The 17,513-nt window shown below is 42.9% G+C and overlaps 1 protein-coding gene across 5 annotated transcripts in view; it reads right to left on the reverse strand.

The window, feature by feature from the left end:
• Nucleotides 1-17,513, reverse strand: part of ZNF608 (zinc finger protein 608) — a 108,073-nt gene that overhangs the window by 11,863 nt on the left and 78,697 nt on the right. The window lies entirely within an intron of this gene.

Genomic DNA, 17,513 nt, shown 5'->3' on the forward strand with positions numbered 1-17,513 from the left:
AACAGACAATCAGATGATTTATCGTTCCTAATTCTTCCCCTCTCTGGCTTTGTGAGACAAGAATCAGCCTTGGTACAGTATCTGTTTCACTGTTTGGTCTTGTTTCATAGTAAAGGCTCCTAAAATAGGCCTCTTAAGAAAATAAATGTGCACAATAGGTTTGCTCTTGGGCTTATCTTTAGAATCAACTCTAGTAAGCATTTGCCACAGAAGATTAGAAAAAACCCTCAAACCAGCACACTTGTTTCCTGCAAACCATTTTGCTTTTCCCAACTGCTTTGCAGACAGACGATTTAATTTAGCACTGCATCTGTGAATCACGAAACTTAAGTGCACTTAGTATACCGAATGTCACAGGGAAACAAAATATAACATCCTCTTTATTTCACTAGAGGACAAGAGCCATTTTTTAAAAATCACTCCTCTGAAGCATATATTACAAGGACCTAGATGTTGAGGCATACATAGAATATTAGGGTAAAGAAATAAAATATTTAAGTGAGCCTTTGTTTTCTTTTCTATACCTACCCCCTCCCCCCCCACTTTCTTAGAAAAACAGAGGGACATTAGTCAAAGTCTATTTCTAGCTGGTTTACTCCCTTGTTCACTGCCATTTTGAATTTTACAAAAAAAACCTATATTGAACTCCTTTATGGGTAAGGAATACCTCACAAGCAGTGGTTCTCAACTTGTGGGTCGCGACCCCTTTCACTAAGACCATCGGAAAACACATATATAATTACATATTGTTTTTGTGATTAATCACTATGCTTTAATTATGTTCAATTTGTAACAATGAAAATACATCCTGCATATCAGATATTTACATTATGATTCATAACAGTAGCAAAATTACAGTTATGAAGTAGCAACAAAAATAATTTTATGGTTGGGGGTCACCACAACATGAGGAACTGTATTAAAGGGTCACGGCATTAGGAAGGTTGAGAACCACTGCTCACAAGGTAAGACTCATTTCCTTGGGAGCATTTTTAACACCAGGTAAAATATTTGAATGGCTGGGACTCAAGTAGGGGAAAGGAAGGATTCCTTTCAGAAGCCTCAAAAGAGATTCAAAAATTGTTTTCCATATGGTCTGTGTTGCTATTACTTAGGTGACAGCTGAATTTACTCACTGTAGCAATAGTCTAGCAGGGGAGGGAAAAGCTAGCATGAGACAAAGCAAGCATTTCCTCAGATGACAGTTGATTCCATTCTAAGCCCCTCAGGAATGGTTTAAAAAAGCACACCATTGAGTATAACATCCACATTGGGATGGGAATCAATGGTAATTAGGCATTTGGTCAAAATTTGCACAAGACAACAATTGGAGGAAAGGATTCTTTATGAGCACATCCCTTCAGGAAAAGGGAGTGGGTGGGAGAGCAGGCCAAGGGGAAGACAGAGCTGGTTTTCACATCATGTGCTCTCTGGGGCACTGTGTGTGGTGTCAAAGACCTTTACAGCTGCTTAAAATTCTTTAGCATGTCAGCTATGTTTACAGAACAGGAATATATCTGTATTGCCAGAAGGTTACTGCATTTCAGCTTTAGATGCAATGGGCTGAATCACTGCGTTCCAGAGTCCCTGATGTAGCACAAATGTATAATTAAAATTGCTTGAAAGGAAACATGAAAGAAACAACAAACCCTCCATTCTTGCAGTAATAAAATTAAAAACAGGAAAAGTCTGCACAGACACTTAACATTTGTCAGCAGTGAAAGGCTTTTGTTATTGCTTTTCCCCTAAGGGTTTCGCGGTTCCAGCAAATACTGGCCTCGGATTGGCCGGTGCCTGCTGGGAACGCGCGCGTCTGATTGGCTGGGCCCAGAGCCACAGGGAACGGGAGGCAGCAGGCGCGGATAAAGCACCGCTGGGGGGGGGGGGGGGGGGGGGGGGGTGGGGGGAGGAGTGGGGTGAAGGCTGCGCCCCGGGGGCGGACTGGCCGGCCAGACAGGGACGTGTGAGCCCAGCCAGTTTTCGCGGGCCAAGCGCTGCCCTCCAGACCCTGCTCTGTCGATCACCGCAGGCCGTTCTGTGTGATGAAAGCTAGTCTGTGTGACGGTGCTGGTTTACCACCGCGACCCACGCTGCCCGCGCAGCTCCGTGCAGCCCACCAGCCCGCTCCAAACCTGCAGAACCGAATTTCTGGTCTCCAAAAAGGACAAAGGAAAACGGAGGGCCAGTGAGAAGGCAGGGATCCCAAACAAGCAAATCCCTGATTATCCGGGTCTACCATTTAAAGCTGTCACAAAGACTGAATCTCAGTTGCAGTTTCCACACTGTACAACTATTCACACCGCCGGATACCATTTCTAGAAGCCACACAAGCAGACCTCTTATCTAAGTACAACTAATAGTATTATTAGCACTCGGTGGAGAAAAACAAAATCTTTACAGTCTTTTTTCAACTTCAAAGGGCCTTAATAGGTCAGCTTTATTTTTCTACCCTCCTTATTTAAAACGCTCTATTCCTGGGGAGATTTTGAACAGTCTCCATCACGCAGAGCTAATTGAATACGTATGCTTGTGTCTATTTTTCTTTATATGTACAAGCCACTTCACAATGCCACAGAGTATTTCTATCTGCCCGGAATTCCCGTGCGACTATAGCACGCGCATGTTTGCACAGCCAGATCTGCTGCTGTAGGCTGGAATGAAGGCTCAAGGAACCCTTCTCATAAACTACAAAGTGTATTGTTTCTTTGTAAGGAAGTCTCTGTTTAGACAACATCCTATTGTGAGAGGCCAAGTACAGAGGTGGTGTTTCAGCTCTAAAAGCTGTACATGGCTTGTCGTTTTGCCTAAGTCTCGACATCTTGAACATTTTGTAGCCCATGGTCACATAAAGCCGACTCCACTTTTTTTGAAGGAATAAATGCTCCAAATGAAAATTAGTCCTTTAAATGTACAAATCTGAATTTTTTTTATAAATCTGTGCATAGTTATGTTTCTGGCCTAATTTTTATGTAAATTGGAAATAAATATGCATTTATTCTAAAAACGATTTAATATTTCTTTTAATGCATATTTATTCTTTCAAACCCTATGAACTAGTCTCCAGGGACAATCTCTGCAAGTCCTTTTCATCTTTATATTCTCAAGTATCCCACCAGGTTTGTCATCCTCCCTTTCCACCCATGGACTGGGCATGTTCTTTCTCAAAATTCTAATAATGCCTGCCCTGTAACATTTTATATTTGAAAAATATCTGATGATTATTACCAATGAAATAAGAGAGCAATGGATGGTTTGAATGTGCTTGCCACACAGGGTTTTCTTCTTTGTATTAAGGCTTGGTGTTAGATACTGGTACAGAATCTAAGCTGCTGCCCCCATAAAGCATATTACTTACAGGACACTTAATAATGTGGTCTGTGTTCGATAGCCTGAGCCCCTTCCCTCTGCAAGTCAAAGAGCCCTGAGATCTCAGAAGATTTCATAGTCACACTGTTCTGTTATTTCCTCATGTCAATACTTAGCAGTTAAGTGGTCCCAGAGAGATGGTCAGGCCCATTAAGCATTTATTGTGCATCTACAGGGCATACACTAGGTACTGATCGGGTGCTATGGAATCAAATCACATTTTGGCTAGAACTCCATCCAAAGACTTAGAACAGAACCAACACAGGGATACCCTGTAATCCAGAAGTGGAAGTATAGTTTGCATATTACCCATACTTACTAAGTAGGGCCCTTAATCCATCACAGTAAACTAGATCCTGGATGTGACTTTCACAGTGCCTGTCCTGCCCACAGTCCCTGCTCAGACGGTAATCTTAGGGGACTAGGCTCCTAGACCAGTAATCCCAACCTCGGCCTCACTTGACTGTTCCAGTGATGAGTGCCTGAAGCGGTGCAACCAAACAGGGACTTACTCTAGGAATCTGAATTAGTAACAGGGAAGGGAAAGTGAGTAAGTGTAGAAACCTCAAGGTCACAGGTCCTAAGGCTGAGAGGACTGTGGTGGGCCAAACCCCCAAGGATGCACTGGCTATGAGATGAGAAAGCCAATACTTGTGGGTGTATGTCCCCTTTTCTCCATCACTCACGGCACCCACACCTGCCCTCTCATCCTCCAGCTGTCTTGTTTGAAAGTTGTTCCTGGTTCTAAACTAAAACCTGTCTGAACACCGTGGTCCGCTCTGTGCCTTCTGATACCCTGGAGAGACAGTCCACCCCTCATCTAGTTCACCCAGCAAGGACAATGACCATGCTGACATTCTCGTCACCTCCAGATCATATGTTCTCCTCCAGCCGAAACAAGTTTCCTTCACCATTCTGCACGTGACTTTTAATTCCCATGAAAAAAAACTTTAAAGCTGTCCTAGTCCAAATCCCCAAGGAAAGTGAAGGTTCCCAATGAATTAGGACCAAATGGAGACAAAGTCAAATGTTATCTCTTCTGAATCCTCTCTGGTCACACAGACCATAACACAACACCAAAAAAAAAAAAAAAAAAAAAAGCCACTCCTTCCTGGGTCCTCACTCACTCCACACAGTCCCCTCACCAATGAACGCTCAAGAGAATCCAGGTTTCCTCTCAGCCAGCCACTTCTCACCTCCCTGCCAGCTAGATGTGCTGCTGTGCCTCAGTTCTAAAAAAGGAGAGTGAGTCAACTACATGTGTCACTTCCAGGCCTGGCCCATAAGAATCTGCCATCCATAAGAATCTGGCCCATAAGAATCTTCCCCTTTCTGGCTGACTGAGATAGAGACTACGGCAACTTTGAAGGCCACAAGAAGATGGCAGGCTCTCCTTCATCTGGGGATAACCAGACAGGAAGACCAATTTAGTCCACGAGGTGAGCAGCAAATCAACTCCTACTGTATTTAAACAATATTGAGACTAACTGCCTTAACCTAGTACATGGTCCTTTGAACACTTACACACAGTATGCCTGTCTCTGCCAACTAGACGACAACTCCCTGGAAACAAGAGAAGTCTCTCCTCCCAGCAACCTGGGAGCACAGTGCCCAGCACCCGGAGAGAGTTCATTCAGCACCTAGGAACTACCAGGTGGTGATGGAAGAGAATCTAGATTTGAATTTTAGTCACTTCTTTTCACTGTTCCCATACTTTTTCAATAAGCATAATCTTCCACTGGCTTATGGATGATAGAAATTCTCTGCGGAGAGATTTGGCTCCAAAGATGTTATAAATATGGTTTATGAATTACTGTTTCTGGTATTTGTGAAGATGTTTCTTCAAGAACTGGGCAAATGGCTGATTTCCCAGTGGATCAGCATAGCTGTTTGTATTACAGTTTAAAGACCATTTCAGTCTTTCAAGTGCTTCATCCCTGTGACAGAAGTTCTCTGCCAGCACTGCATGGCCGAATCTGGAATCAGACAGCTTTTTTTGAACTCTGATGCAGACTAGCACATCTGGATGGGCTTGGTGTGCACTCATGCAGAAAACAGAAACCCCATTCTAATAACAATGAAACAGAACCCACTTATGGCACACACCCCTTTTTTAAAACTTTACACATTTCTTTCCTTTTATATATTTTTCCAGTAGAAACATTAGTGACAATTAAAATGCCACAATATGCTGGTTTCATGAGTACAAGATAAAGTTCATATATTTCAGATATCGTGTTACCCTATATTTTTATACAATGCGACTATTGTGCGAGGTATGATTTATCACCGCTCCTTTGTACTGGACTCCCCCCAACGGCTTGTTCTTGTGGTTCTGTTGTAGCCAATACAGGTCCTTTTTAAACGGCCGGGGCTTGTGTAGTGCTCTTGTTCATTTTTCTGGCTTCCGTGTTTCCACCCTTCAGGTCGGTCTTTCTTCAAAGGACAATGCTGAGTTTATAATTATTTGGGGAAATTTTAAATTTACAACTAAGGTTGCCAATGAAATTCCGGACAGCCAAAAAGCGCAGGGACTTTCCTAGTACCCATGCCAAGTATATATGGAACATTAGGACGAGAAAGTGTTGTCACATGACCAGAAAATGCAGTATTTTTTTTAAAGAGCCCTACTGCTGGGCCGAATGTTTGAAGAGTCACTTTAACCACATCCTGTAATCAAACCATCTGGAACACAGTGCTGCGATTAGTCACCCTGAACATTGGGCTTTATCTGAACAAACAGTGTATGGCAATGGAGCCTGGGAGATAGGGCAGCACTAACAAAGGGAAGTGTAATGAAACACTTTATGCCCTAGTGTGCCGCCACCCCAGCCATTAACCCCAGAGACACACTGCTCTGGTGTTAATGTACTACTTTATGAAAGCACAGTGAGCTTAAAGATTAAAGGACTGAAGGGCTAAAAATTGCTGGTTTGGATAGACATTCTCTGTCGGTGGCTGGAATATGTTGGCACCACTCTATCTGCGTTAATTATAACCTCTCAGATGACAGTTCAGCATTCCCTATTAAGGTTTGGCGTTATTTTTCAGGACATTAGGAACAAGGTTCGTTTATGGGAGGATAGTTATGATGCTTTATTTGCCAGAGGTTAATCTGGGCACCCAGACGTTTCTTTTTGGTTCACCTAAACCCTATCCATAAATAACAAGGAAAAAAAATAATAAAGTCTTAACCCAAGTAAGTATACTAGACCAATACCAAAAAGCAATGGCAAAATGCTGTTCTAATCTACATGTTAAAAGATGGTATTCATTCCTACTTGATGTGCTTTTCTCTTTCAAAAGTAAATCTGATCATCAGATAGCATCTATGGAAATCTTTTATTAAAAATCTGAAAGGATCCCCCCGCCCTCCGCCCCTAAATACAGTGAATAAGCCTTAAAAGAAAGAAAGAAAGAAAAAACATGGCTAAAGAACCCTTGTTTCCCCATGGGTCTTATGGTTTAATACACAAAAGAACACACAGCCACTTCCATCACTGTCACCTTCCCTGCAGCCTTTGTTCTGAGGCCTGATGAGCTGTATTGATTTGGAAAAATCATTGAGCTTCTTGGAAAACTAGACTCTCGCTTATTCACTGCCATCTATTTCTTTCCCGGGAAGACAGGTGGTCAATATCCAGTTGACTGGTCAGCTAAAAGAAGCTCTTGCTGCCTTTCTTTTCTTGCTTCCTTAGTAACATTATCCTTTCCCACTTCTAGAAAATACAAGCAGTCTTGTGGGTAAGAGGAGGGAGCAGAAATCAGGCTTTTGTACAGCACCTCCGGGAACACCAAAATGCTGTCCCATACATACATATGCAGATGGTGATAATATTTTCACAGATCAAGTATTATATAAGTTTGAACATAAATAACAACTTCGATAGCCTAAGATATAACTTCTAAAAAATCAAATCAAAACACATCATCAGAGCTCCATGCTTACTGCAGAAAGAACTGCTTTCCTTCTTTTACATACTCAGTACATATGTTTTAGCAAGTTCCACAGTTACAAGATGTCACAGATATCAATATAGGCAGTTTGGGGAACAAAGAGAATAATGAAAAAAATCACATAGATCTTTAGAAAGTAATTTTAAACATGATCAGTAACAAAAAACATGTGCTTTTAAGTTAGGCATATATATATATACATCCTAAAGCAATATTATCCTTGATGGCTTGAGGCTAGTGTTGAAATTATATATATTGTAACCATTCGTACCCCAATCTGTAGCCCTCAGTGCTTAGGCAGTTCCTCTAATAGTTTCTGCTAAGGTACCCAGGGTCTCCACTTGGGGACAGGCAGGAAGACAGGTTTAGGTGATAATGTTGAGAGGGTAGGTGGCGGGAAGAAGACAAGCCTGCTGAGCTTGCTTCAACCAGGGCAGCAGGTCACAGACACTCGGCCGGCCGCATCAAAGCCATCTCCTGCACCTCCAAGGGGATGCTTTCCAAGCTGTGGTCCATCAATGCTCAACAGCTACCCACCACCTCCCCACCTCCCTGTGCAGGCAGCAATCTGTCCTCGCCCAAGGCTTCCCCTATGGCAGGAGTGAGGGAGGGAGAAGCAGGCAGGAAGGCAAAGTAATTATTGAGATGAATGAAAATGAAATTATGCAGAGGAACTAAAATGTAAGAATGAAAAACCTCATATACTTCAGGGAAGGGCGGTGCTATGCTCAAGTGAATGATAAAAGGTGGAAGAGGGGAAGGAAGCAGAAGGGAAAGGGGTAGGGCAGAAAAAAATACAGTCTTCTGAGACAAACGTCTGGAGCAATTTAAATACATGAACTGAACATGTATATGTCTGGAGTATGTGTAGGTATACATTTGTATAAAGAGGTTTCATTTCTTGTTGATTAAACTTTCCCTGAAGCTTGGTGGCACAAAGCCAAGCAACAGCACCACTCTGACCTCCAGTGCAGAGTCTTAAACCTGAATTCTCTCCAGCTCGTTTGCAGGCACACATTGGTTTACCTGAAATATGATGAGTTTAGATGATTGATTTCTAGGGCCAACAGTTTCCTCATGTCTTCTCCTCCTTTTAGACACATAAGAGTATCAGAATGATTTCTCATTCTCCTCCCTTTCTTCACAGGGAGACCAGAGTTCAATGCCAACTATAACAGAACTGACTCACCTCCCACAGTCCAGCCTCACAAGCTTTAATTATTAGCTCACCAGGAGGCTATTTTTTCTTCCTTTAAATAAAAGCCTTCAAAAGTTTGGGAAGGGGCCCTGGCCGGGTGGCTTAGTTGGTTGGAGCATCGCACCCTGTACCAAAAAGGTTGTGGGTTCGTCCCAGGTCAGGACATATATGGAAAGTGATCAATTGCTGTGTGTGTCTCTCTCTCTTCCCCTTCCTCTCTCTCCAAAATCAATAAACATACCTTGGAAGAGGCAATTGATAAGTATTCACTCAACTAGGACCACTATGGAGCCATGACAATGACATGGTTATTGCTCCTAACATGCCGGTCCTTTAAGAATGTTCTTTAAGGAGACACCCATGTACACGAGGTCCTGGCACAAAGCGCACAGCCAGGATCCCCCAGAAGGAGAGGGAAGCACTTCCAGACTCGCAGGCCATGAAGATAAGCAATTGAAAGAATGCAGGCCTTTCACATCATCGATCCTGTCATTTCCTGCACTTAATATTATTTACAGGATCTAACAACCTCTATAGCCAGGATCTACAATGCCGCGACTTTCAACCTGAAAAACGGATAAAGAAAAGAGCAAACCCAGGGGAAAAATAATGATCCTTAAGGCAAAATCTCCTCACCTTTGCCACTTCTCCTCAAAGGGAGTACTCTAGGGGCGGAGGGGGGAAGAAGGGTGTAAGACACTGTGCATTTGTAAAGTCACTTAACCGCTACCCGCCACCTCCCCACCTCCCTGTGCAGGCAGCAATCTGTCCTCACCCAAGGCTTCCCCTATGGCAGGAGAGAGGGGGGGAGGAGCAGGCAGGAAGGCAAAGTAATTATTGAGATGAATGAAAATGAAAGATGCAGAGGAACTAAAATGTAAGAATGAAAAACCTCATATACTTCGGGGAAGGGTGATGGCTCGGACAAGGGAACGTGGAGGTTTCAGCCCTCCCTCGTCCTCCATCACCGAGTCCTCTCCACAAACCTACTGTAGATCCATCTAGGTGGCAGGTTAGCAGAGTTTCAGGTTTCAGTGCCAGCGAACTGCTTGTCAAAACATGTGTAATATCACTCTAGATTACAGGACCGTGTTTTAAAGTAATTTCTCATCATCCCCAGTCCTTGAGGTACAGGGGACAGTGGGAACCAATTGACAATTACACTCACATCAAAAAGCTGCTACCGATGCATCTCCCTGGGCCTGAAGAACCTGGTTCATATAAATTATGATGCTTTATTTAAAGTCAGAGTGCTTATTTGCTTTTGTGCCAGCTCTGGGCCCTTTTCATCTCTAGCTCTACCGGGCCCAGGAGAGCACGCATTCCTACAGCTCTCCTGGCCACCAGCTGTGTCCCCGTAAATCACAGAACCTCTGAAACAAGCCATTCTTTACAAAGGCCAACAGCATTCACTGGAGATGATCACTCTGCTATTATTCCACTTGCTGAAATTTTAAAGTAGCAATTTACCACAGTGGCTGAAAAACACGGAACTGCCTCTCTCAACTGTGTGTGTGTGTGTGTGTGTGTGTGTGTGAGAGAGAGAGAGAGAGAGAGAGAGAGAATAGGAAGGCTCTGCATGTACATGCCACACAAAGGGGTACATTTTGTGTGCCACGTAAAAATCACCATCTCTGCAAATCTAAGAAGGAATGCGGATGTCAGGGAAACCAGAGCCAGTACCCTTATAATAAAAGGCAATGGGGTGAGTGAGGTTTCTGTCCCTGGTAAACCTCCCTGCTCTCACCTGGAGGCGGCCTTGCCCCGCAGCAGCACAGCAGCGTGGGAGGTAGTTCACACACTCAGGTGGTGAAGCCACATAATTATGGCTCTGGTTCCGAATGGAATAAAGAAAGCTGGAGGAATTACCTCTAATCAAGCTCAGTCTGCAGTCAATTTTGCTTTGAGGACTAGGGAGGACGAAAGAATAAAAGTGATTGGTGATCAAATGGAGCCCCCTGAGTGCCTGAGAGAGGGCTCTGGAGACTCACTCTCCTGGCCCAAAGACCTCAAAGCTGCTTCTAAAACTCTCTGAGCCTCCCACCCGCCTCTGGTTTCCTCGTCTGTAAAATAGGGACAATATCAATATCAAATCAGGTGTGACATGTAAAGCACTTAACATGGGCCCTGGCACAAAAGAGCCACTTAGCAAGTGGACTTGGGCTTGCTCACCTTTGAAACTCCCCCATAAACCAGGTCACAAGCTGAGGAATGGAAGGTGCCAAAATACCAAGAATCCCCCACTCTGGAATACAGCCAGCAGCAAGCCCCCTGCATTCCTTCTAGATAGAAGCACCTACACTAATTGTCCTGTATTCCTGATGACCAGGCTAACTGCAAACGTGGCATATCTATCTTTTAGAATTTTTTAAAATTAAACTTACTGGGGTGACTTTTGTTAATAAGTTATAAGGTTTCAAGTGTACATTTCTATGATACGTGATCTCTATACTGCATTGTGTGTCCACCACCCAAAGTCAAATCATCGTCACCATATATTTGGCCCCCTTTACCCTTAATCACCCTCCAACCCCTTTCCTCTGGTAACCATCATACTGTTGTCTGGGTCTATGTACCTTTTAGAATCTTAAGGGCTATAAATTCCAACATTAAGGACTTTTATTATTTCTACACCCAACACCAACTTCAACCAATAGCCTTCCAAGTATACCCACAATTTAAAGCAAACATTTCCTCCTGCCACCACTCAGTAACAAAGCTGACTGAGCAATGCAGTTCCAAACCACTGACACCTCCTCCCTGGGACCTGGGGTAAGGAAACCTCAAGTCAAGTTCCCAGGAACAGCAAAACCTGAACGCCTGGCATCTGTCTGAATTACCGAGGGCGACGTGCAAGGTCCCCAGCACCTGGGCGGCAGCAATGAGACCCCGCAGCAAGGCTCTGGGGACACAGATGAGGTTAAAGGCAAACTCATCTTTGCAATTTCCATCTCACCAGGCCCGTTTTCTTGACAATGGTCAGAGGCTGCCTTCCCACCCTCCCCCACCCCACATTCCAAAGTTCTTATCTTTCAGGGAAGAAAAAAGCCCAACAGAGTTACAAGTATTTCAATAACGTGCTTAGAGACCAGCTCTTTTCTGTAAACAAGCCTAATGAAGCCTGACTAATAGTGCTCTCCTCAGCAGAGCAGAGGGAAAAAGGCCTTTGTTAGCACTTACTGGAGCAAGGCCTCGTTTTGCTGGAGCAGAACAAAACTTAGCTGGTTATTGATTGACCAGCCTCGCTGGGTGTCACTGCTTCGCTCTATTTCTGGATGCTGAGTGTATAAATGCATGTGTTTATGTAGACACAGGGATGTTCTATGCACACACTCCCACATACAGCCACACACAGCCACCGAAGCTGACATTTGGTTACATTTCTCTGCCAACCTGATGAAGAAGTATTCAAGGTGGCTAGTGCAACCTAATTCTTCTCTGTTACGTGTATCTCTCCTAGTCCTTGATATTACCTAACATTTCTCTCCATGTTGTCAGTGCTGTGAGCTCACTTTCAGAGCATGTAAGCCGACTCTCCCCAGAGACACTTACTAGTTTCCAAAGTCACTATGATTTAACCTGATCTGGTTCTTACATTCTAGGGGCGATTTGCTTTTGTTTTTTAAAATAAATTCAAAATCGCTGTTTTCCTTTCCCCATTTCACCTATCAATTCTGAAACTCTTGAAATTTCTTTCCACATAACTACTAAATAAATATTCCAGAATGATTTTAATTCTCTTCTTCAATTAAAGTTTGTCTTAAGTGCTATTAACACAATGATGTCAGCGGCTGATCTAAAGTTTGACCCAGACTTCTTTTGTGGACAGACTGGAATTGGAGTCTAAACTTGCTTTCCTTGCGACTCTAAGCACAAATTTCCGTATAAATTATTGACTGCACTTTGGCCTCCTCTGAAACATTAGCCCCCAGGCCGATCTGTCCTGACCCCAGGTGGCACATCAGCCCTCTCAGAAGAGGCTGGAACATTAGTGCTCTGCACAGGGGACTAAGGCGTGAGAGCCAATCAATCAAGCTCCCTGACAGCTTTTACGGCCTCTAAGCATTAGGCCCAAGTCAACCTCCAAGACTCCTTTTGTTCGCTTTATTCTCTTCTCTTGTCTGATGAAGTTAGGGTTAAGTCCAAGGCTTCAGGGAGAGAGAAAGGCTATTGTTAGTAACTCAGTCTTTATTGACTCTGACCTGCAGGGCAGCCAGCTTGAAGTCTTTTCCAGAAAGTAATGCACTGTTAATTGCAGCTCGTCATCAGGGTGTGTTTTATATACACCTCTTTTCATTGAAAGAAGACCTGACTCAACATTTCAAGATCTTCCCACGTTGCCTTGTAACATTCTCAAAAGTTACACACACACATTCTAGACAAAAATCTGATTTGTACCCACCAGTCTCTGAATTGCTCAATCTAATACCAAGGCAAACACAGAATGTTTGGCTGGACAATGCGAAATAACACTTGGGAGTTGGCATACGGAGCATTAAATATTTTTTCATGGCAAATACCTGTGGGGATTAGTACATGGGGCAGGGAAGTGCTTGATGGAGAAATGAGATACAAACCCATTATTTCCTTCTGTGCCCTTTGTTTAAAATGACTAAAGATATTTTCAGTGGAAACTAGTAGCTATATTTGTGAGCAGCCAGCAACTGACTGGATGGCCCCAGGGTGAAGATTACAGAATTCCACTCAGGCTCTGGGTGAAGAATTCTGTCCTCTAAAGACATTGCAGAATTAATTACTGGTCCAAAGGCCTCCCAATTCCTTTGAAAGAAAAACCAGGCAAACTTCTTACCCAAACAGACCTCTCGGAGGCAGGGGAAAGGCAGTGGCCTGGTCAAAAGCAAGCACCAGAGCACCAGGTCTGTTTCTGAGTTTTTGTCCAATCCAGGCCCAGCACACAGCAAGCCCCAGCCCCCAAATATACTTGCTGAAAGTATTGAGCAACAGGCTAGAATCTGAATGATTCAAAGGAGAAATCACATGTTGACATTTTAGAAACTGAATTTCTTGCATACAGGGGAAAAAAGCCCAAAAAACAAAGGCCTTGGTTTGTTTGTTTTTAGTGTGTGTGTGTGTGTGTGTGTGTGTGTGTGTGTGTGTGACTTAACTTTTAACTTTTAATTTGGACATTTTGAGCCACAAAATCCTTCAACATTTAGCCAAGAGATTATGCCATTTCATTCATATCCAAGTATATGAATTAGTATATATAAATTAGTGCCACTTTTCCAAGTGAGTGAATAGAAAGCCATTTTTCAATTAAATTCTGCTCTGTGTGCATTTGATAGTGTACTAACCCCCGGATATGTGACTATAAGCCTACATTTGATAGGCTTTCCATAAAGGTAGTAGTTCTTAGAGTAAACTGTGCTCTCAGTACTGATAAAGCCTCTTGGTACAGCACATTACAGTTTCTGGTGTCACTCAGTCCAACTCAACTTTAATATTACAGAAAATTGGAATTTTCTAATTTAACCAAGAATGCACAGTCAAAGCCACATTGAACTAACTCATCAATATCATGGTCTACCAGGGTCCAAAATTGTTTTGTAAATTATTAGAAAAAAAACAACAACCACAAAACTGAATGTGTAGCCTGTTATTACATAAAAGGACTTCCTTGGGTAGTCCTATTTCTTAAAGTGCAGAAATAAGTTAGAAAAAGGTTCAAAGAAAATCAACTAAAATATTCAAGTAGGTGCTGTATATAAAGATAGACTACAAATTAAAAGACTTGAGTCAATAAAGATGGAAGCTGCAAGGGCACCAAATAGGTATCATGAATGTGTCTAAGCCTGTGGACAAAGTGAACTCAAGATTGGCCCACCAAATCTTAGCATACTTGTTGAATTTGTGGTCTCCTTTGAAGCTTCAAAGAACGAAATGCAAAACTAATAAAATAAGCATTAGTTTACACAACAGAGAGCTAACATTTGAGTTACTGTCCCGAGGGGGTAAAGACACAAAATAAATATAAGGAGCATTGATTGAGTGCTTTCCTATGTGTAGGTCATAAGAATAAGTGATTATACACATATTATTTCATTTCTCAGCACCTACATGCCAGGTTCTTTTATTATTTCTATTTTACAGATGAACAAATCAACTCTATGAAAGAAAGCTTAACCAACTGACTTGCCCCAGGTTGCAATGTCAGCGATTTGAACACAGTCACCATGCTCCTAAATACATTATGTCAGTTTACATGAACAAGTCTATAAATAACACAATTTCATGAAGGAGCTACATATGCAAAGATGGGGGTCCATAGGGTGAGCAAGGCCATCTAAGGGGCGACTCGGGTGGGCTTGGAAGCATGTGCTGAACACGGAGCACATCTTTTCCCAAATCCACGTCCAAGGACATCCCATCGGAAGCTTGAAATTGACCATGGTGAGAACACTAGATACATCACAGAAAACAATGAACACTAGGAATCAGAGTTCCCGTCCTCCTTGACCCCGAAACTCCCACCCCAGAGCTGGTTGTTAACTATTTCCCAGCACACCAATGGCTATGCACCTTAATTTGTTGAACTACTAGTCCCCTCTCCTATAATGTGCCTTCTAGGAGAAAACGGTGGTCTGGGGAAGGCATGGAACCTGGAAATCTCTATAATTATGTTGAACTGCGTAGATGGTAACAACAGTATATAAAATTTAGGGATGACTCTAGAATTCACTAGACTACAGTTCCAACTTTTATGACTCTAGATGTGGTTTCAAAGGAGACACGATTCACAAGTCCAGACTTCTCCTGTTTAAGCACTCACATCTAACCAGTCACCAAATCATGCCTGTTTTGACTCCCTCCTAATTCCCAACTTTGTCCCCTTGTCTCCATCCATACCACTGTCCAAAGTCAGGCCTTGGTTATGCTTCCACTGTCATGGCTTAACTCTCACCTGCCTCACACCTCCAAGTCCCTTTGAATGTCTGAGTTCAGGTGCACTGAACTCTGGGAGGCCTTGAGACTGCCTGACGGGCCCTGTGGACATTTTTACCACAGACCTTACCATGACATTCAGGATGCCTGCGTTTACCCCCAGCCTCTCATAGGAGACTAAGCACCATGACTTTCGAAGTACCTGCAAAGACCAGGTGCTCAATAAATGTTTTCTTAAAGACAAATGAAATATTGAAATGAATAAGACTATAAATGAACTCCAATATTATAACTATGCATACAAATCAAAATATAATAGTGAAAACTGTGGAGTTGAGAATTATTCATCACCTGCCTCTGATACCTCCTAAGTAAAGGTGCCCATCTCAGTTGATTCTCTCCACTTTAAAAATAATTTGATAATGATACAGATGCAAATAATTTGGTTTTCTGTATCTTATATTTTTTATTAGCCATTTTTGCAAAATAAGTACTCTTAACAAGTTAAAGAAACCAGGAACCTTCCTTTGGGATTTCAGAAGCCATCCACTTTTATGGAATTATTACAAAAGCAATTGATGAGGTACATCTGTCGCTCACCTGATGCCGAAGCTCTAAGCACAGACCGTAACCTGCCCGGCCACAGCAGATGCGGACTGCTGGCCTCTCCCACTACTCCTTGCAATTTAATGAGCAGTCATATCCAACAAATCTCCTTCCGATTGCCTGCCCGTGGTTATTCTCCCAGTCTCTGGGCCCCAAAGAGAGATTTGTCATTGCTTAAATAAATGTTACAGATGTAATAGATAAAGGCAATAAAGAAAGCAGAGCTTTTATAAAACAAAGCTGACAGAGCAGAAAGCTCTCTCTCCATAATGGCCTCGTCCGTGCTTGCGGCCCGGCTGCCTGTGTGCACCAAAGGGAAATAGCCAGTGAAGCCCAGGAAGCATGAAATGACAGCCTCCTTGCCTTTCAGGAAACATCAATGTGACTTGCTGAGTGTCCATTTGAAAGCCAGGGTTTCAATCTGCATGTGTGATAACCAGAAACTGATTTCAGGGGAGATACAAAATTATTTAACTTCATGCTCAGCAATGTAAATCCGAGGTGACACATTCACGATTATTCACAGTGGAAAACTCGGTGAAGCAGCTTAGCGCGATGTTTCCTGTGATCTTTGCTGGCACAGATGCTCTCACCTGCCTCTGGTTGGCGTGCCACTGGCAGTGTGCGGGCCTGCAGCTGGGCCTGGTTCATGGTACCCTAACTGGAAGGTAGTACTATGGGAAGTGAGGACTATTCATCACTTGTCCTCAACAAGTGGCCCGTGACTTCTCACAGGGACTTTCTTGGTGCCAACTGAAATGCAGATTTTCTTTCCTCGTGTGCTATAGATTAGCTCATGCTCTCCCAGTTACCCAAATAGAGTAGTTGCTTTAAAAATGTCAGGTCCTTAAGCTGTTAAGGATCATGTACCCGGCTCTTAATGCAACATCCCTGCCTTCATCATACAGCAAAAGCACCCCGCCTCCCCACCCACCCCGGAAGGTTGTAACTCATTTTGACTAGTCTCTTCACAACTCAAATGACCAAAATACAAACTGGGCTTGCTGTGCACAAGTGTTTTAATCTGTTTAACAAATTGTGGCATTTAATGTTTAATTCTGGTTCATTAAATTATCTTGATTTTATGTTAGGGCCTATTTTAAAACAGAAACTTAGTAAATATGCATAAATTACACTAGGCAGGCAAGTATTCTACAGTGTGACAAAGAAGTACTAAAAATTTTTTTAAAATAAAATTTGCTATTCTAAAAATGCAGGGCCATAACAGCAACGATGCAAATGCAGCGATCAGCACCTGAGTGAATACAGTCACTACAGACACAGGCGACTGCAGGTGTCCATGTCCAGTTACTCACTATAAATTAGCAAGGCAACTGAAAGTAAAAATGAGTTGCCTGAGTCCGTGAGGAATTTAGGCTCCATCGTTCAAGATAACTCCTTAGAATGCATTCACAACCCCAGTCATTACATAAAAGAAATAAAAGAAAGAAATTTACCAGTATGGGTTTGGGGGCTGGAGAGG

The sequence above is a fragment of the Myotis yumanensis genome, unplaced genomic scaffold (genome assembly GCF_028538775.1).
Source record: "Myotis yumanensis isolate MYYU_CA2020_CCGP unplaced genomic scaffold, mMyoYum1.0.hap1 SCAF_4, whole genome shotgun sequence".
NCBI lineage: Eukaryota > Metazoa > Chordata > Mammalia > Chiroptera > Vespertilionidae > Myotis > Myotis yumanensis.